Raw genomic sequence first — 22,832 nt, 5'->3', positions numbered from 1 at the left:
CTTTTCCAATATCTTTTTTCTTTTTTAAGATTTTATTTATTTGACAGAGAGAGAGAGATCACAAGTAGGCAGAGAAGCAGTCAGGGGGAGAGGGGAAAGCAGACTCCCTGCTGAGCAGAGAGCCTGATGTGGGGCTGGATCCCAGGACCCTGAAACCATGACCTGAGCTGAAGGCAGAAGCTTAATCCAATGAACCACCCAGGCACTCCTCCCAATATGTTTCCATGGAGAGAACCAGCTCTAATATACTGCCCCAGTTGCTGACCATTAATATGACACCATAGTTTTCTCTTTCCAGTTGCCAGATGACTTTAATTTAGCGACTCAAATAAATATGTGCTATGGGAAGTTTAGTGATACTTTTAGATCTAAAAGACATCTTAATTTTTATATTATGTGGGTTTTGCTAACTTTATATTTTTATGGCATTTTTTTTTCCTTTTACAAATGGAAGTTCATCTTTTAACACCTTTTAATGGCTTTTAATTGGCTTTGTCCAATATTATTCAAGAAAATGACATTTCTTTCCTCAGTGGCAAAAGAAAGGGAAATAGGCTATCTAACCAAAAATAGCAAATTGGAGGGTTTCTTTTTCTTTTCTTTTCTTCCTGGAAATGACAATGTCCCTATAAATAGAATTTGGAGAGGATTTTTATTTCTTTCCCATACTGGCAATGTAAAGAACTGAATTAAAACAACAACAACAACAACAACAACAAAAAACAAACAAACAAGAAAACAGACTCTTCATTAGCTAAAGCCAATTTTCCAAGGAAAAGATTTCCTTAAATCTTTGAGATTTTTCAGTACATATTTAGTCCTTCAGAAGTATATTGATTAGGAAATTATTCAATATTTTAAGTGACTCTTTTAATTAAAAAAAAGTCTTTAATTGCTTTCTATAAGGAATCTTGAAAATGCATTTTAAAATTCTAGACAGTGTAGTCCTCTTTTGCTATTATGATTTACTTTAAAAAAGGCACATGAGACAGGAAAAGAAGAAAAGTCAAATGGGAGGCATTATTATTCTAAAACATACACTTATAATCCTCGTAACTATTGATGGTTGTTTTCTCTTTACTGGTAGGCAATTCAAATGTGACTTGGAAACTACCCACTATCCCCTGGACCGTGGTGAATACAGGCATACCTGTATTCATGCACCAGTAGAGTTTATGAATTAAAGTAGAACCCTGCAACCCATGCCCAGAAATTTACAAAAAGTCAAAGACAGCATTAATCTCATCCATTCCTCCTGAAAAAGAGGCTAATGTAACATTCACTTAAAATGGACAATGGAAATCTGTCTACATCTCTTTTCATGCCTTTTCATGTAGCACTTGGACTACAAATATGTAGTGTTGAGTTTTTGTGGATGGGAAGAATTTTTATTTTCCAGAGTCTCAGCCGAGCAAGAACAGCTCAGTGTACTTTATACTTCTATCACTGATTTCTATCAAGACCAGCAATCCCTTGATTTAATCTTTTCCTCTCATAGCTACACTTCCTATAGAGTAAGGACCTCATTCATCTATAATTTCATTCAGTTTTATGAATGCCAACTTCTTTGCCTTCTTGTCTTTTTATCACATCATACAGTCCAACCACCTACGTGTTCATTAGTCAAAGTATTTACCATTCCGCTGATGGAACACAAACTCATTATCTCCACTGTATACGGGGCATACTCAATAATCTCTGGCAACCTTTCATGATTTCTCTATTCAGTTGTTACATTATAATTCACTTCTCTATCCTGCTCTCTGTAACAGAGTGGTAACTGACGGAAGTTCTCAGATGGAACTCAGTAGGCACACAAAAATGAATATTCACATATTAGTTAACGTTTTAGTGATATTTTATTTAAAAATAAGTCCCCATTTTCTTTTTCCAAATGCATAAACATGGAATTCATATTTTTATCTTGTCTAAGATCCAAAACACTGAGAGTTGAACAGGCTTTTGCTTTGATTCTGTTATATGACTTCAGCTCTGAGATCTAGCTGTTTGTGCTCCTAACCCTTAGTGTGTGCTGTTTTTACCATGTCCTTCTGACATGTGGTCTGTGTCCAGTCAGTCTCCCTTCTGAGAGTCATGTCAGCTCAGCTTCTCTCATATCTAGTTAAGGGCACAGAGTAAATATTGGATCACACTTTTTGTCATTTGGGGGCCTATGGGAAACTTAGGGAAGCCAGCTTATTTTCTCATTGTTAAATATGCCCTAGCTCCATTTTTTAGCCAGAGTTTGTAATCCCATGAAGTGCAAATCTGCAATTCACAAAGATTCTAGGAAAATCTGCCGAAAACCCTCGTTTGTCTTACTAATGTCCCCACTATGCTTCTTCCTGTTGACTCTTTTGATCCAGTACATTTCCTTTCCTTTCATTTCATCTCTAATTCAATGAAGTCCATTGCTCCTTCCTCCACTCCAGAGCAATGTGTGTCTCCTGGATTGTTGAAGGATAAGCTCTACAAGAAAATAAAATGTCGGAGCTTGGACAGATCTCTCTCCTAACCCAGTGATCAACAGTTGAACAGTTCACTGTCATCAAATACTTCTCCATTTGTCAAGAAAACAGATATAATGATCACCCGACTCTTCCTACTTCCTTGGTGCTGTTGGTGAATGATGATTTATGAAACAGAGGCTACCACTTTCTGGATTCACATTTCTACTCCACTTCCCTATCTACAACATTGTTAATCTTGTCTAATGTTAGAGAATAATGACTGTAATAAGTTCATCTCTCTGAAGATTTGTCACTGGATCTTGATTTCCTTATGTTTAGCCTTTGGGTTACTTTTTTTGGTTTTGTTTTTTACTTTGGTTGTTAAACTTCAAGTACAAATATTTGTGTATTTTGCTTTCTTACTACATAGCTAAAAACTTAGACCTAACTGTCTGCTTTGAAAAGCTCTGGCTCGTTTATGCCCTAATTACATGATTATCTCTTATCTGCCTTTCAGGTATCAGCATAGTACATCTTCTCTGGGAAGATTTTTCCATTCCTCTCAGACTGGATTAAGGGCCATTTCTGGAAGAGTTCTTATCCTGACTTCATCCTATCGTAGCAATACTTATCACATTGACAGCATTAAACCTCTACCTTCTGTTTCTCTCTTCTCCAATAGACCGTAAGATGGCTTACAAGCAGACACTGTGGATTTTTCTTCCTTGTATCTTAAAATTGTAGGCAGGGCTTAGCACAGAGTCTTCACTTGTAAATATCTTGAAATACAGTTGAATATTAACTCTTGGACTTGACTGACCTTATTGAACTTGAAAGTCTGGCAGCTCTATGCTTGCCTGGCCTATTTGGAGAACCCCTACTCTAGCCTTCTCTGAGTATCACAGAAATGCTGTGAATATTCTGCCATTGGCATTTTGTACATCCACATTCTCTAAAATGACACAATAAGCAGCAGGGTATCTGTTGACTGAAATAAGTAATCTAAAAATATTGTGGATCTCACCATAAACAACTTTTCTTACTTTTAACAACATTTGAGAAAAAACACATCAAAAATATTGTTGGCTGCATCAAACAAAGGGACAGTCTAATTTTAGGTCTCAAAATGTAGTTAAAATAAGTAATTACAAAGGGAATTTTTGGTTCCCTAAAGGTTTGGTTTGTAAAAATAGTTTGATGAGTGTAAATTTAAAGGTGCATGTTATACCTTGAACCTTGTTTGCAATGTCCATGTTGAAATGTGTACACCTAAAATGAGGAAATGATGAAATAGAAGCCTTAACTCTTTTTATATTGATGGTATCTATAAATAAAATCCATCATGATATTAGTCAGTCAATATAAATAAACAGAGTCAGATACCAAGAGGCCTTGGAAATCATCTTTCTCTTCCTTAATGTCCTAGACAAAAAAAATGTTCACAGACTTTCTAAATTGGTCAGTCACCAATTTAATAAGTCCTATTTTCATGCTGTGATGGAGAATATATCAAGGTCTTAACTGTCAGCCCATTAGTAGAAGTGGTCCTTAGAATGTCAGTGAGGACCTGGAGAGATGGGAACCCAGTGAGAGCCTTCCCCGTATGGAATAGGGGACCCGAGTGACCATATTCTACAACATTTGAACTATCAGTTGCGTGCCTCCATGCAGATTGATTTTGCAACAGGAGAAGTATTATTACTTCACAAATTATAAGCAAGTTCCTATGCCTACAATGTACATGCTTATATGTAAAGATCAACATGAGGAAGTTGCCAAACCATTAATTTTCCCTTTTCAAAGACATTTATAATAATAATGACTTATTAGTCACAAGCATTTGTAAAGTTCTAATATCATTCCCAAATGATTCTAAGAATCCTTTTTGGAAAAAAAAATCAAGGACATTGAAAATTCGTGGTCATTTTAGAAAATGAAAAAAAAAAAAAAAAAAGAAAACGAATTTAACCTAGGCATTAATTGAGGTAGAGGAGGGATCTATGGTTATTCTTCAGTATTTCTTATTGCCCCAGAATAATAAACCGCAACTCCTTACAAAACACTTCCAGAAAAAAAACAAAACCTGTAGAAAACACAAGGAACAGCTCATGGGTTGTTGTTTTAAGTGACATTAATTCTGGTGACTTTATTTTTAAATGTTCATTATCTCCAGACTTTTCAGTAGTTCAGAATGAGTTCCAGACTTTACTGGATATGCTTACAGAAGTCAAGTCTTAACTTCTAACAATAAAAAGCAAATTTGAATAATGCTGAAATCAAATTAGTTTTTTTCTTCAAATGTGGAAAGTGCCTCAAACACTGAAATTTCAACACATATATGAGTATCATAAAGACACAGTCATTTCATAGAGATTCATAATTATTTTTCTTTTAAGGTATTGCCTCACTGACATAGACAAGAAATATAGTGTATAGTTACATAGAACACTTTTTTTAGAGTATAGGATATTTCTTAAACTGACAGAAATATTTGTCATTTGAAATTGTCTTAATCAAGTGTTTACTCAAGTATCTTTATCTGCTTTAGTAAGTAATAGAGAAGTAATTATAGACATTATTATGTGACAGCACGTGAATTGGAAGTTCAGAAGTGATTTTAGTCTCCCTAGGAAACCTCTTGATGTGTCGTCCCCCAAGTAAGAGAATGAAACAAAGTCTCATTTTATTTTGCCTGTTCTTCTGGGATCTAAATCGATGACTACAGAAGAGTTTTGTTATATCATTACAAAGCAGTAAAAAGAATTTGCTTCAGGGAGAATCCTTTGGTGACGGGCATGGAAATGGTTACATAAGAATCTTACAAATGTGAATCTTTTGGTAGTATGCCTAATTTTGATCCCTCCTAGTCCAAACAAAATTTTTGTGATGCTTACTGTACTTTTGCTTATGTTCCTTCTTCTTAGACTACAATGACCTCTCCAGCTTCTTCTTATAACAAAATTCTCATCTTTTCTATGCCAACTTTTCTTTGAAGTCAGCTTGGATTCCATTATTTAGAACTAAACACTTTGTTAGGATAGCTAGACAGATTTTCCATCCAGAATTTATATAATTTAGACAGATTTAAATGTTTATTGAACAATTTTAAATATCTTGTTAACTCTTAATGTCCCTGTACCATTTCCAGTGAAGAAAAGCAATAACTAAATAACTATGTTTGGCCTTGAATGTCAAAGCAAGGACTTCCCTCTATATTCTGAAAGCAGCTGAACCGATCAAAGGATATTAATGAGATAATCAATAAGCATCAGGTTTACATTTAAAAAATCACTCTAAGCCCTTGGTGTTACATATAAGTGATGAATCAGTAAATTCTGCTCCTGAAATCAATGTTACACTATATGTTAACTAAATAGAATTGAAACAAAAAATGGGGAAAAAAATCACTCTAATGAAGTGAGTATATTGGTTTGGATAGTAATAACAGTTAATGTGCAGATACCCATTATGAAATTATTTCTGTCATTTAAGGAAAAGATGAATTGGACAAGAAGCATATTAGTTGAAGGCAGAGAATGGAATTGAAATGCTATTTGTGGAGCAAAATAATAGTGTGCAATGACACACTAGATGCGGGTATAGTGGGGGATGAGATAAAATGAGTTAGTAATAAAAGGTGGTCCCCCAGTTCTTGAAAAGTGTGATTGCATCAATGATAGAACCTTTCATTGAAATAGGAAAAGAGGGAGAAGGCCAGATTTGGGGGATGATGTCATTATTTCAGTTCTAGAATGCTAGGTTGGTGTTGCCTTAAAGATATCCAAAGAAATATTCAAGCAGCTGTTGGATATACAAGTCAGAGAGGAGGCACTGGCTAGAGGTACATATGTGAATCATCTCCAGAGAAAAAATGTGTGCATCCTGGTCTTAGACAAGATTGCCTAGGTTTGTGTACCAGGCAAGAAACACAGGAAATAGTTATGAGGAATTCCAACATTTAAACATGCAGAAGAGCAAGAGTGCAGAGGAGTTTGAGAAGATGCAACCAGAGAGATGGGAGTATAAATAGAAATGTACTTGGTCTCAAAACTTAAGGAAAAAGGAGTTTCGTCTGTTTGTTTTGCTTAAGCAAACATAGTTGGTGCTACTGAAAATTCAGGAAAGAATTAAAATATGTCCATTGGAATGAATGATCTAGGACTCTGCAAGAGAGTAACGTGGCAGACTGAAGGCAACAGAAGCCAAATAAAAATTATCTAAGGAGATGGTAGCAAGGTTTAACGAAATTACACGTGAATTTTCAACATGTGTGGTTAAGTGGAGGATAGAGAATATATTCTATCATTTCTTTATGCAACTACTTTGGGGTTTGGTTGATACACACCCAAGAAGAGGGAATAAATAAGATTGTACACTGATGGTTAAAATTCAATATCAACATGATGGACCAAAATAGAGAAAAAAGAAACACAAAGAGATGCAAAAGGTCTGGTCCAGCAAAATAAAATTGCAACCTGCCTAAATTTATTAAATTTTTAAGTAAATCTTTGAGAATGGGACATCATTAACCATGGAAACAAAAACAACAATAACAACAACAAAAAAAGGATGAGAAGCAAATATTAGCATCATCCGTCCATGAAAGAGTTGTCTGGGCCAGGTGTTATCATATTTTGGATAAATATGAATTATCTTAGTCTGATGCCATTAAAAATTTGAATGATATTATTAACTGCTTTGCACTCTTTCTGTTCTTACAGAGCTATCTTGTTATAACAATTTGGCTTCTTACTGTATTTCAACGAAGTAAAAATACATTCTTGTATGAACTTGCAATTTTGGTTATCCTTAGCACTTGGAGTTTTTTATATACATTAACCATCACCATTCTGATTTCATATATCATTCTTGCTATCTTGGTTAATGGCAAATTGGTCTTGAGAAATGGGCTTGTTCTTAGTTGCAAATGGAATCAGATTTCTGAATAGACCTAAGGACTGATTCCAGAACCCAGGTAATATCCAGAAGCATAGTGTCCAGCAGAGCTGATGGGAAAAAACTGATCTAGTCCTCTACACTTAACATCCCTCATTGGATCTAAGGTGTTCCTTATTTCCATTTTCACATTTCCAGGTCTGCAACTGATGTTCATTTTAAGTACTTTGTGGACAGATAGCCTTTATTGTCTAGAGTGTCTGGCAAATTGCTCTAGACATATTGACTACTGAAAATAAAATAAAAATTTTAAGTGTTTGTATAATTTTATTATGGTGAATTTGAGCATAGGCGGGCGTTATTTGCTTGGCAGCAAACTTTGTATTTGATATGCATTATCCATTCACTTACTGAATTCTCTTTTGCTGGAATTAAAATCCTAAGGGGCAGGATATTATTGTAAATATGATAGACTTTCACAATCTTGGGCTTTAACGGGTAGGTTTTAGCTACAAATTAAAAAGTTCCGTGCTGTAGTTGAATGCTTTAGTGGAATTAACATTCCTGTGAAGCATGGTTGTTATATACCCTCAAAGAACAGATTGCCCATAACATGCTCTGTTTGTGATGGGATATTAAAGACCAGCTCCCATAATTTTTCACTCCACATTTATAGATTTGTTTCTGCTGACAGAATACTGGAAATGTAATTAAATGTTTAGCTTAATTAAAATGTAAAATAAAGCCTTGTTCTCTGAAATTCACCAAAGCCCCCCAAAATTGCAAACATGAGTGATTATGTATTCAAAAGCATGTACACTGATATTCTGCATGTATATATTTTTGTAATATTCAGATGTCATTATATTGGTATATTGTACATTTCCCAAAGCAAACTGTGCTTCGTCATTGTAAAAAGAAAAAAAAGGTATATTCAGAATTTATATAACACATAGAATAATATTTATATATGGAAATTGTCAAGTTTCGACTATAACATTGATTGATTGAGTGTGGTATGTACCGAGAAACTCACCAGTAGATATACCAACACTAGGGGTCAGTCTTTTTATTTATTTATTTATTTTGTAAAGAACAAGATAGTAAATGTTTTTGGATTTGTGGACCATATGGTCTCTGTCAAAACTGCTGTATTCTATTGCTGTAGTATGAAAGCAACCATAGACTATAATCAAATGGGCATGACTGTGTTCTAATAAATCTTTATTTATGCACACACATTTGAATTTCATATACTCACATTTCATTAAATAGTAAACACTTAAAAAAATGGAAAGCAAGCATTCTCGGCTCACATGCCGCATAAAAATTGGTGGCAGGCCTCATTTGCCCTCCAAACCTTTCGTCTACACACATGTAAACACATGCTCTTACACACACACAAACACACCACTAGTTCTACTAAAGTGTTTTACTTCAAACTCTTCAGTAAACCTCTTTGATGTCAGCTTCTGCTGTCCTCTGTCGTGATCTTTCTGGTGTATTCATGCTGTTTTTTTGTTTGTTTTCCTCTTCCACAAACACTTCATTGTTTCTGTATTTTGAGCCAGGCATAAAAATTCCTCCCAATCAAAAAATTTATAAACAGTTTTATAAACATTTAACCATGAATTTTTCGTCCGCATTTTTATGTACTCTTTTTTTCATAAAATCATTTACTTAACAAATAGGTCGTACATAGATCAGCTAGTACTATGTTTTATGGAAAGTTTTCTAAATTAACATTCTAATCTTAAGCATTTACTCTTGGAATGCATTTTCAGTATGTGTCATATCAGAATCAGGATACATTATTTGGTACAAATTGGTTAGTCAAAAGCCCCTCTATCGTTAATTGAATATTCCATCTTCCTTTTCCTAATTTTTAATGGCTTTTTTGCTATATATTACATCTTTAATCTTTTGGCATCTATTTCTGAATTGTTTGTAGTTGTATTGAATCATAGAAATATATATATATACATATAAAACTATATTTTTGTTAATCTAATTTAAAGTATACAAAACTATATGTGTGTGTATATATGTATATATGTGTGTGTGTATATATATATATATATATTTTTTTTTTAATTCAAAATATAGTTGATGTTTAGGAGGGCCTGAGTGACTTGGTTGGTTAAGCTTATGAGTTTATTTTGGCCCAGGTCATAATCTCAGGGTCTGAAGACTGAGCCTTGCCTGGGATTCCTCTGAGCACAGAGACTGGTTAAGATACTTTCCCTCTTGGGGCGCCTGGGTGGCTCAGTGGGTTAAAGCCTCTGCCTTCAGATCGGGCTCTCTGCTCAGCGGGGAGCCTGCTTTCTCCTCTCTCTCTGCCTGTCTCTCTGCCTACTTGGGATCTCTGTCTGTCAAATAAATAAATAAAATCTTAAAAAAAAAAAAAAGATACTTTCCCTCTTCCTCTGGCCCTCCCCCTACTCATGCCTTTATTCTCTTTAAAAATAAATAAATAAAGTATTAAAAAATACTTTTTTTCAATTTTGAAAAAAAAACTTGATGCATCTTTATGTTTGTATTTAAATGTACCATATTTATGATATTCATTTATGCAACACATTTATTATGCATATAGTAGCTAAGTACTGTGTTTCAAGGAATATGTCTCCATCAACACTATATGTTTTAAATCATGGTATAGTAATGTTTATCCAAACAAATAAATAGTTTATTAATTATAAAACAGTATATGCTAATTGAGAAATATATGAAAATAAAGAAGTAGAAAATTAAAATTCAAAGAAAATTCATATATCATCAATCTAAACATTAACACATTTGCTTCCACTGTTAATTTTAATTATTGCAATTGCTATTGTAGAAATTATATATATTTTCGTGATTAAAGAAATTCCAACAGTTCAAATGTTTAAATAAGTAAAGTTCTTCCTCCAAGCTCCAACCACAGAAGAATTCCTATTTTAAATTTTTCTGGTAGATGATATTATTACAAATATATTTCTTACACGTACAACTTAAAAGATATTCATCTATTAACCCTCCACTGTTAAAAAATAAGGACTTTAACTTACTTAAAACTTCTATTTCCTCCTGGCTCTGGCAACTTTCTACCATTAGTTCTACTGGTCTGTATTTTTATGTCTTAAAAAATAATTTTTAGGGACGCCTGGGTGGCTCAGTTGGTTGGACGACTGCCTTAGGCTCAGGTCATGATCCCAGAGTCCCGGGATCGAGTCCTGCATCGGGCTCCCAGCTCCATGGGGAGTCTGCTTCTCCCTCTGATTTCCTCGTTCATGCTCTCTCTCACTGTCTCTCTCTCTCAAATAAATAAATAAAATCTTTAAAAAAATAATTTTTAAGTTCTCTTTTTTGATTTTCCAAATTTAGTTACCATTGATTGGAGACTTGCCTTTTACAAAGGTGAATAAATATGCATACTTACCCTTCTTCCACCCCCCCTCCCCAATTTTGTTAGTTATACTATTTTGTTTGTCATAAATTATTTGCTTTTACAATGACTTAACATCTAATTATTTTCCATGCTTTGTGACTTTATTAAAAAGACAAATCCATCAATAGTTTCAATGTATTTATGGAATTCTATATATTTGAATTTCTTGCCCAAAGAACAATCTTCTAAGTGCCAGGGTATAATGGTCATTCCCCAAACTTGCTTAATCAGAAGAATAGATTAATGAATTTGTTTTAATATCCATATTTCTAGGGGTGCCTGGGTTGCTCAGTGGGTTAAAGCCTCTGCCTTCAGCTCAAGTCATGATCTCAGGTTCCTGGGATTGAGCCCCTTGTAGTGTAGGGCTCTCTGCTCAGCAGGGAGCCTGCTTCCCCGTATCTGTCTGCCTGCCTCTCTGCCTACTTGTGATCTTTCTCTCTGTCAAATAAATAAATAAAATCTTTAATAAAAATTCTCTAGATGCACTGGATAATAGAAATGCTGTACTAAAGAATATATTGTTTATTCAGAAAGGAAAGAAAGAGGTAACAAATGTATTATATTGAAGGGGTGGCTACAAAGAGTCTGTAAAAGTATAAAGGTGAATAAATGATGTATCTAATTCCACTATCTAGAAGGAGTTCCAAAAAACAGGAAAAAGAAATGAGGAAATTTAAAGGGTAAGTAAAATGTCCTTATGATTCAGGAGAAGCTACAAATCTTTAATTTGAAATTGTCTAATTCTAAATTATAATATATTTTTAAAAATACTTAGAAAATTTAGGGTGAAATTTTAAAATGTCTAAATTATAATATATTTTTAAAAATACTTAGAAAATTTATGGTGAAATTTTAAAATGTCTAAATTATAATATATTTTTAAAAATACTTAGAAAATTTATGGTGAAATTTTAAAATGTCAGAACTAAAGAGAAAATTTTCAAGATTTTCATATAGAAAAAAAAAAAAAACGTTGATTATATATGTTAAAGAATGAAAACCTGACAGCAGATTTCTTACTCAGAGTAAATACAAAGAGAGAGCAGAACCTAATCTGATAGATGCTTGAATCTAGCATTCCATTGCTTGCCATATCAGTCCAAGATAAATATATATCAACATGAGAAATTACAGAAATTCTGTCTATACTTGTATTTTATATAAATATGTAGTATACATTATTGCATTAATTGTATAAATATAAAATAATAGCATACACATATTAAAATGCTTTGAGATTATATTATAAGCAAATGAAAAACAATGAAAACTAAATCAATAAATGAAAGACATTGACACAGGAAACTAAGAAAACTGGTCATCAAGTGGATCTAAACAAAGGAATCATTAAGATAATACTTCCTGATTAAAAAACTAATCTTGGGCCTCACTAGATCACTCAACTCAGATTGCTCAGTATAGATGTCTAGAAATATGGATTTTTTTAAAATAAAGATTTTATTTATTTATTTGACAGGCAGAGATCACAAGTAGGCAGTGAGGCAGGCAGAGAGAGAGAGGGAAGCAGGCTCCCTGCTGAGCAGAGAGCCCGATGTGGGGCTTGATCCCAGGATCCTGGGACGGTCAACTACAGTAACTATGTAAGTGGAAGAAGATAGGTATGCATGGCCTTCCTTTGTTTTCATGTACAGCAAGCATGAAGACAGGTCAGGGACGTGCTCAGTTGCCATAATGCAAGGATTTTATTCTGACGTAATGGTAGCTATTTTATTTGTGAACAATGAGAAGTACTTCAAAAGGCTATTGCTGGGATCCTGGTGAGAGAGGGTGTCCGCTTGGGCCACTGAAGATAGCAGAAGGCAGTCCAGCCAGATACAGAACATATTGTGGACATGCTCATGGATTAGAAGATTAGAAGTGAGAAATCCAGGTGACCATCCAGCATCCTGGATTGGGAGCAAAAGTGAAGTGGTGGTTGTAGATGGTGTAGGCTTACTGTTGTAATATAAGGAAAGATTAAAAATATAAGCATACTATATTAGATGTACGTAGTTTGCCAGAGTTTTCTGACAAACAGATCATAGTGATTTTATGATTATTTTTATTTGGCAAATAAAGTTTTTATGAGGTTGCTCACTGACAGTGCTAAGTGAAAAGGCCTGGAATAGAAAATAGAAAAGAGACAGGTTTAGAAATGGTCATCTCGGTAAATTTAAAAAAATATATATATATATATATATATATATATATATTTATATATAAAATTTCCATTGGGAAACACACAATTCCTAAGAAAAGCTTTTTGTCCATTCAAGTTCTGTGTCTTAAAGGCAGAACCATTTATAGAATAGTATGCTATTTTTCTAGCAACTTAAATTTGTAGTAGAAAATCCTTATTTTAATCTTCACTCATGACCCTCCAACACACAGCCACACACTGATATTTAAATATGTTGCAATTTTCGTAGAATTTTGCAGATTTACATGACTTTTACAGTCCTGTGGCACCTTCCCATCTTTCTAAACAAGGGGGAAAAAAAAAGTTTGACTTCTTTAGAATGGTGTGAATGCACATTCATCTTTCTTTCCTCATTCTCACGTATAGTTGTTCTAACTGATTTCAGACAAAATCAATCAAAATTTGGTAGAAGCAACACTGATAATGTCCTAAAATAGTTGAATCACTTCTTGATAATGAACTCCAATGTAAATAGTGATGACTTTGCAGGAAACACACTCAACAAGGGAATCGCTTCTCTTTGCTTGGGTTCCTCTTCTGACTTTCTCTGGTTCACGTACTCACTGTTGTGCTCTGTAGGTCCTGTGATTGGCAAACCAATCCCCTTTATCTTTGGATTCTGATTTTGTCCTCTGGAACTCTAAAACAGAGAAAATCTCTATCTTCCCTGAACAGATTGTGGATGGCTGCAGATTCCCTACTTTGGGCCTGCCTTTCACTTTTCAGACAAGTAGGTGATCTCAACCGTGCAGGATGTTAACAAATGAACCCTCTTGCTCTCACCTGAAATCTTACCCTTGTTTTCGTTTGCAATGTGTTCTCCTGTTGTGCAGTTGCTTATAGCTTTGTAACTTATAGGAAGATGCCCTTTATATGACTATACTTTGGTAGAATCATAATAGTAACTGAGAGGTTGTGTCTATTTTCATAACTTTTATCTACTGAGCATAATATTGCAATCCAGATACTGAATTAGGTAAATTATCTCCAATATATGTAATCACCGTAATATTTCCTCTAGAAAGTGCTTTTATACCATCAAAAGAAGAGCAGACTGAGAGCCAGTGTTTATCAATGTGAACATAGTGAATGAGTGGCAATGCCAGAATTTGACCTAAGCTGGTCTCTATCCAAAATCTAAGCATTTGTTTTCAACTCCCTTGGGGAGAAATAAATATAATGGCACAAGGATTTCATAGTAAAGAACTCTATTACATAATGCATTCACTGAAGTTCTAGGGGAAACTCAGAAAATGATTGATTAAATGGGTCAAGGCTGTTTTAATACAGGAATTATATCATTAGATTCCTGTTACGTGCGGAGTAAAATTCAAAACATTGTAGGCACATACTTAAAAGATTTAAGGGTGTTTAGAAAGGAGGAATTTTGGGTTGAAAAATGTGATGGAAAATCATCAGTGTCAGTAATGACTGCTTAACAATGATAGGGGAACATATGGTTGGGGATACTACATATAAATGCCAGCCGTAATAAATGAACATTGGCAGCTTGAGGAATCTTGAGATGGGCAAAGGGCAATGACAGTTCCTTTCTGGCAATGGCTTGAGGCCTACATATATGTTTCAGGAGGACTGCAGTATTCTGATAGTAACACAAACCTACCTAGAATTTAATATTGCCACTCTAAGGGCCAAACTCAGAGCAGGGCAATAAATTTAAAGACTGAATTTTCAATGTCGTCCTGGGCCTGTTGTATAATTCTTGCAGTCTATGGCAACCTAAAGGATTGGGCTTCTACAATGCCAGAGCCCTACAGAGAAATTGTTTGAGCATAGCACACACAATGGACTTGCAGTTAAAAACTTGAAAGAAAGAATGAGAGAAAGAAAGAAAGAAGAGAGTGAGAATGCCTGGGTGACTTATTCCTTATGCCTCTCATTCCTTCACTATATATATAGTTTGATAACATCACAATGGTATGAAATTTAAGTGCTCATGTTAACTGAAAAGACATTTAACCTGCCTAATCAAACAAAAATTCAGGCAGGAGTTGTTGGTGAAATGTGGTAGACTATATGGAAATGGAAGAACTTGAGGCAGAGCTCAATGGATGACTAGAGGATTATCAGTATAAATGAGTTGAACCTGATTTACTGGATTGATGGTAGTAGTGAATAGGGTTTCATAATTATGAAACCTGTAGAGCCACACAGGACCCCGTATTCAGAAAGCTCCCATGTTTGCAATGATGCTTGTGTTGGCTGTCTTAAAATTCCTTTTTTAAAGATTTTATCCATTTATTTGAGAGAGAGAGCACGAGCAGGGGTGAGGGGGGCGGTCAGAGAGCAAGAGTAGGAGCAGGGGGAGAGGCAGAGAGAGGGGAAGGGAACTCAACTCAGGATTGCAGAGCTGGGAGCCTATTTGAGGGGGGTGGAAGGAGGGCTCAATGCCAGGACCCTGAAATTATGAACTGAGTCAAAGCAGATGCTTAACCAAGTGAGCCAACCAGGTACCCCTTAAAATTCTTAATTTTGAGCAACAGTCCCCATATTTTTACTTTTAACCCTTTATCCAATTATGCAGTTGTTCCTGGTGGTAAGAATAAGAAAACCATGAAGGTTAATTCCAGGATATGTTCAGACGTGTGTGTGTGTGTGTGTGTGTGTGTGTGTGCGCGCATACCTATGTGTACATGCATGTGTGTACACAAGCCTTATCAACTCTGTTCTCCCCCCTCGTCTCAGATGAGGTGCTGTTGGAAGTAATTTATCAGTTCTTCATATGTGAGAAACATTTTCCTTGTAAGTTTGTAGAATTTATGGTGGTTGCATTGCATTTTAGTGACTCCTTTCCAATTTTGTTGTTGTGGTTGTTGTTTTAGCTTAAGGCCAGAGAGTATCATCCCTACTTCTCTTTATATCTCTCAAAGGAACCTATATCTGTGCTTTCTCTATGGTAACTTGTATGCATTTTCTGAACAAATCTGTTCATGCATACATGAATACCTATATACTTATATTCATGTATGTGTGTAAATGTATTATATGTACATATAATGTTTACATAAAAAGTTTTAAATATATATGAATTTATATACACATACAACATGTGCTAAATATGAGAAAGAAGTATAGAAACTTCTTTTGAACTCAATTTTCTAAATACCTTCTGATTGAAAATCACAACAATTTAAGTACATTATAATTCTCAATTCACAATAGCATAGCATAGGAATGGGTGTGGACAGAAGATTATGAGAGACAAAACAAGGAAACTGTTGATAAACATTCTAGGATTCACATGAATAGAAATTAAAATAATGAGATAATGATTTTCAACTACTGAATAAGGAAATGGCTAAAGAAATGTTCTTGTTCAAGAGTAGTGAGGAACCAATTAATCTTTTACTCTTTTATAATTTTCTTGAGAAACTATAAGATAATTCATCTGTTTTAAGAAATGGTCATATATTTCACTTAGTAGTTACACTCTCAGATTCAATCCAAGTACAGTAGTCAGAAATGTAGGTGAAGATTTATAAGAAGAGATGTTCCTAAAAGCATTATTTGTAATATAAAAAAGTTAAAAACAACATTAATGTTCAGTGATAGGAAAAAAGATTGAAATGTTTGCATAAGTGCTGTGATTTTTTTTTGAAAATGTTAGATAGCTGTTTTGAATTACATAGAATATCTTCTATTAAAATTTAAGATGTATGTATCAGTTTTCAGAGTGTCTCATAAGATGTCCGTAGGAGAAGAATTAATTACAGAAAGTTTGAGAGTTACTATTCTACTACTAACCTCTCTGGGATGGTCACAAACGTACATTAGCAAATTAAATTTAGTTCTGAAAATATTGTCAACTGGGTGTTCTGACTAATTGAGCATTAATTAAACAATTCTTTTTATAAACTGTAGTTTATAGACATTTTGGATACTTCTTTTCTGGTACTTATAAATATCGTATGTCATGTGCAATTTATATTTACTTGATGGTTAAGAATTTAGAATGCTTCAGGGTCATCAGAACATCCATTTTCATAGTACAGTACCAAAAAGGTAAATACAGAGGGATGTGGGGGGCTGAACTGAGTGCGAGCTGTCCTCACAACATGCCAAGGAAGCTGTGTTTTCATATTAACAAAGAGGGAAGAGTTTGTGATTTGTGTTCTTCTGCTACAGAATGCAGCACAGAAAGCAAATATGACTTATTTAATGAATGCTTACTGAGTACTTAAAATTTGGATTCAACTAACCTTTATTTGAAGCCCTTTTTATGCCAAGGACTGCACTAGACACTTCTCTGTGTGTAAAACTCTTCAAGGTCTGAGACAGCTCTGTAAAGTGAGCATGGTTTCCCACAATACAAGTCAGGTACCATGTCCAGAGACTAAAACAATGTGGTTGAGCAGCTTTTCATTAAATATGAATAGTAGACATAGGGTTTGGCTATTACACCATTGGCCATTACACTCCATTACACCAAACTCCTTTAGACAAACCATGTACCAGGTGTTCAGTAGCTTGTATTCAATTAGGAGCCCGATATGCAGATGTAATGATAAAAGAGGCAGGTTTGTATACACATGACTGTATACATAGTAATTTTCTAAGCATGTTATCTTAATTTAACATGCTTAATCCTCCTAGGAGGCATAAGAGAATAGTAGTACTATATTCACATTTTATTGAAGAAGAAAAAAATGAAGCACACATAGTTATTCTAAGTTCTCAAGTTTGTTTGGTTCCAGATTCTGTGTTCTTAACTACCATGCCATGTGGCCTCTAAAAATAACATTTTTTTAAAGTGAGATATCATCGACTTTTAAAAACATTTTATGGTCTTAAAAAATACAAGGGAGTATGTTTTGTGGACTGAAAAAAATGCAGGGACTGTGGGGGTAAGGTTCTTTCTCAGAAGAGGTGATCTTTATTCTGACCGCTGAAGAGTAGACAAGGCAGGGACACTACAGAAAAAGTAAGGATGGTGGTCAGCCAGGGGTGAGGGAGACAGGATGAGTTGGAGATGTTATTAGCTTTGTCACCTTGACAAATATATCATGATGTGGCTCACAACAATGTAAATTCATTAAGAGAAACAGAATTACCTATAGTCTTCTGAAAATCCAATATTTCAGGTCAACTCTTAGTATTGTAGAGCAGAAAAGTCATTACCATCCACATGGTGATGCTTTCCTTTTATTCAGGATGCCTGTTTATGTTTACATTTTTGATGACTGTATCACATAATTGACTTACACAGAAACTATTGTCAGTAGAAAATCTCTTAAGCAGGTTTTGATCCAAAAAGACTTGCTCCACTACCATATATTTAATATTCATACTTTTGGATCCAACTGTAGTATGTAATCTTTGTTAGGTTTGAGATAATACTTAAGTTTTCAAAACTCTTAAAAATATTTCTAGTTCTTCATCCAAATATACAGGTTTTTGTACAAAATTTCTATACATCCCTTTGGTTTTCATAACGTTGAAAGCAATAATTGGAGGAGGCTTGGTGTCAGAGCTTTCTGACTTACTACTAGATACCTTCTTCCAGGTAAGTACCTCTACATTTCTAAACATGTGAGATTGGTGCCTTAGCCAATTGCTGCACCAAGTAATTGTACTAGAACTCCTTCATGTGTGCGTAATGAAATCATGAGAGATACAACGATGGTATAAATAAAGATCATGTCATATACATCTCCCCTATTCTGGTCTACTGTGTTCATCACAGAAAGCAGTGGGGTCATACTGGCATGACTTTTATGTGAATGGGATCCAGACTAAGGTGATCCCCACCATTTTCTTCTGTTATTGAATTGCTTATCTCTTTAATTATTCACCTTATAGCTTTGCCCAATTCCACATTTAGTTCAATACTTTCTAATTTATAGATTCTATATTTAATCAAGTTGTGGAAGTTGGAAAAATGCTCATCTGTACTTTTACTGTACTATTTTATTCACATCAAATCTACGAAGTTTGCTGACAGGTTTTCAGATCTTTTAAAACAAACAAACAACCAACCAACAATCTGGTATGTACTTTGTGTAACCTTTCTCCAAAAATGAATCTTGTGAAACTAGGGTCCAATGGTTAGTAAATTTTCTCTTATTTGGGAACCAGTGCCTTCATTCTATCATTTACAGTGCAACAATTATCTTTTTTTTCTAGAAATCAAAACTATATTCATAGAAGTTGAGTTGCTTTACTTTTTCCTTTGTCAATTATCAATGTTGTTCTTTTAGGACCAAACAAGTTCATTGGTTCTTGATATTTTACATACACTGAAGAAATTTTTCTTAAAAAATGCATTCATTGGGGCGCCTGGGTAGCTTAGTGTGTTAAGCCTCTACCTTCAGCTCAGGTCATGATCTCAGGGTCCTGGGATGGAGCCTGGCATTGCATAGGGCTCTCTGCTCAGCAGGGATCCTGCTTCCCCCGCCCCCACTTACGATCTCTCTCTCTCTCTCTCTGTGTCAAATAAATAGATGGAATCTTTAAAAAAATGCATTCATTAATTTAACTATTATTATGAGTCAGGGAGGTGCTACTACTTAAAGTAATTACATACGTAGTTAACCTTGAAATATTTTTGTTAGATCACTCTTCTTCATTGTCCATTCAATATTTTCCCCGTACTCTGCAATTCTTAATCTGAAGTGTGATAGATAACAGCATGAATAAAGGTTACCTTTGTTAGGTCCTCTTTGATCATACAATTAGAGATAACATTTTTATGAATTGAAGTTTTCTCCTTTCTTTCAAAAAGATACATACAACCTGTACTATCTGTCACTCCAGGACATAAAATAAATACCTGCAAAGGAAATTGTGTGTTGCTTAAGTTCTCAGCAGCTGTTTCTCTTTACATTTAAATCATATCCTCTTTAAATATTATTATACTTCTAGTAATTTCAGTTAAAAATCAAACCATAGCACCCTGTTGGAGTAGTTGACTATTCTGAATGCTGAATTAGAAAGAGGGCTATCCCTGCATTTCCTTTGTGTTTCTTCTTTATTTAGATTTGCAAACACTGTGTAACCTCCTGAATTTCCAGGGTAAAATTGAGCATGAGATAAGATCTAAAGAGATCATTTCTAAAGTCTGTCTTTCAGAGAATGATCACAGTTTAGCATGACAATTTTTATCTTTCCAGTTTCTGTAGTCTGACCAGCATCAATTGCCTGTTGGATGCTTCTCTGTCACCTGCGAAAATGATTCTTATAACTCTCCCAAGGTAACTTAAGTGGGGACTCGGGATCAGAAATGCCCATGCTTTCAGTTTCAAAGATTAAGTCTGTAATAAATTCTGCTGACTGATACATTGTTCAGTTTTTTGAAGTAATCTTTGACATAAGGAGAAAATAAACACCTGCCCACCACCTGGCTTTCCCCAAGCAGCGTGTTCCGCATTGGTTTACTTACTTTATTCTTCTTAAGCCGAAAATATAAGAGAATCACTAAGTGGCTGACAGGTTCACTTTTCTATGGCTAGGGAAGGTTGGCATGGTTTCAGAATATCAAATTTTGGAAACCACTTAAATCCAGTATACATTGCATCATTGAATTTGTGGAGAATCTAGAGCCCTTAATCTGGATGTGGTCTCATAGATACAAATCCTCCCCTGGTGAATTGATTCTTTTTCGAGAAATGGATTATATTGTTTGGTGATGCTGACAAATCCCTCGGTATGTCATCCCACTCAGGAACAAGTGTCTGTTGACTTCCATTATGGCTGTCCACTAGATGTGCTTATTAGGGTCTTATCCAGGGAAAACCACCAAGGAAGACTAGTGAAAACACATTTTGTTTTCAAGTGTGTCCCTAGGATGCTCATTGCTTGTGTCTCAGCAAAAGCTCCATAGCAAGTTGCCAAACATTTTATTTCCTTCAACCAGAGGCAGTTAAATAAATGGGCTTCTCTAGAGAATGTCATAATGTGAATTTTAAAGTGAAATTACATGACCTCTTACAGACCAAAAATTCCTCTTTATATCCCCTTTATTTTTTTTTTATACCTCTCCTGTTCCTTTGCTGCCATGAGTTCGTAAACACACAAAACACTGAAATGGATTATTGTCAATATTTTCTTCAGTAAACACAAACAAGAACTTATGTTGGGCTACTATGCCAAGAAAATCCATTTAAATTAGGAGGTGCATGCATAAGAAAAGATATACAAAACATGAAACGACATTGGCTCATTATTCTGATGCTCTTGTTTTAGTTCCACTTTTCCCTGAGAGTTTAGTTTTTGGCAATTTTCAAATCATAAATGACTTCTAACGTCTTACCTAGGAAAAACTTTTCACTTCAATGCATAATTCCTTCACAATTGCAAATAATCCAATGCAAGTGCTTTTTTTCATTATTTCTGTTAGTTTGTTTTATCATATCAAAACCCCAAAGCAAATGGAATCCCTTTGCATTTCACATCACTCAAGCTAAATAAAAAATAGTAAAATATAACTAGTCGATTCAAACCATCTCAGGTTAAGCCCTATCAATTTCCTGGAAATACCACTTATCTTAACCTGTCTGATCTTTCTGCAAGTAGAAGAAAAGGAGGAGACAATTACACATTAACTAACCTTTATTAAAAGTTTATCATAGATTAAACACAATTGCACAGATTTTTGCTTAATCTTCACTAAGAAGTGACAGTTGCCTCTAGATTTTAAAGGTAAGCATCTGGAGTCTTACACACATTCAGATATAGATGAAAGTCTGAATCAGGATCTGAATCTGTTTTCTGGTTTTTAAAGGGTCTAGTCCTGGGGCACCTGGGTGGCTCAGTGGGTTAAGCGGCTGCCTTCAGCTCAAGTCATGATCTCAGGGTCCTGGGATAGAGTCCGCAATCGGGCTCTCTGCTCAGCAGGGAGCCTGCTTCCCCCCCCCCCCTCTGCCTGCCTCTCTGTCTACTGTGATCTCTCTCTGTCAAATAAATAAATTAAAGGGTCTAGCCCCTCTACCCCACTGCTTCTCTTAAGTCTTTGTTCCTTTGAATCTCTGAACCTGAGCATTTATAGGACTGGAATGAGTAAAGCTGCTTTTTTTAGTGGTTGCAATCACTGAGGGTCTTGTGGAATTCTTGATGTATCTGCAAAGTGTCCCTTGGATTAACCATTCAATTTAGATAAACTCCTATGCTTGTTTGCTACACGACTTTAAGTAGATATCCTTGATGTTCTTAAGGAGTGAATGTGAGAGAATTCGTGCTGGGGGAAAGTGCCTAAGCTATGTCACATCAATTTTGAATTCTGCCCATCAGGCCTCAAATTCCTGTTTATTAATATCTGTGTACATTACAAATCATTTTAATGTACTCTGGAGTGATAAGAGGTGAGAAGTTTGTGTGGGGGGCAACGTTTGACCGTTACCAGAGAAAGGGGGTAGGCAAGGCATTGCAGGTTCCTGTTTATCTTTACAAATATAATGCTGACCTCCAAGGGAAAGCTGTGTCTCGTACAAACCCTCCATGCCATGAGTAGTTTGGGGTAAGACAGTAAAGGGCGTCACTTAAGCTAAATCTCACAGCTACCACCGGACTGTGGCTCACTGATGAATGAGCCAGCAGTTGAATGTTTAGCAGGCTGTGACGACTTTGCACGGAAATAGGAAAATTTATTACCAGCCTGCCACATCAGTGCCTGCCCTGCCTGCTTTTTCTCCCGTTCCCTCCTGATGTCTACTCCCACTCTATCTGACAGTCAAACCCCTTCTGCACCCCCTCCCCCTCCCTCGGTTTCCCTTCCCCGCAGAGAACAGATCATTTAAACGGTCACGGAGTCCTGTCATTTTCAAGAGCTGGGATGCTAAGGAGGATGCTGTTGATCCAGGGTTTTAATTTAATTATTATTATTATTTTCAATTAATGG

General features: G+C 35.2%; 1 protein-coding gene across 4 annotated transcripts in view; it reads left to right on the top strand.

The window, feature by feature from the left end:
- Positions 1-22,832, top strand: part of CDH18 (cadherin 18) — a 982,055-nt gene that overhangs the window by 463,848 nt on the left and 495,375 nt on the right. The window lies entirely within an intron of this gene.

Source organism: Mustela nigripes, chromosome 12, assembly GCF_022355385.1.
Source record: "Mustela nigripes isolate SB6536 chromosome 12, MUSNIG.SB6536, whole genome shotgun sequence".
Lineage (NCBI taxonomy): Eukaryota > Metazoa > Chordata > Mammalia > Carnivora > Mustelidae > Mustela > Mustela nigripes.
This window is presented reverse-complemented; position numbering and strand designations above follow the sequence as displayed.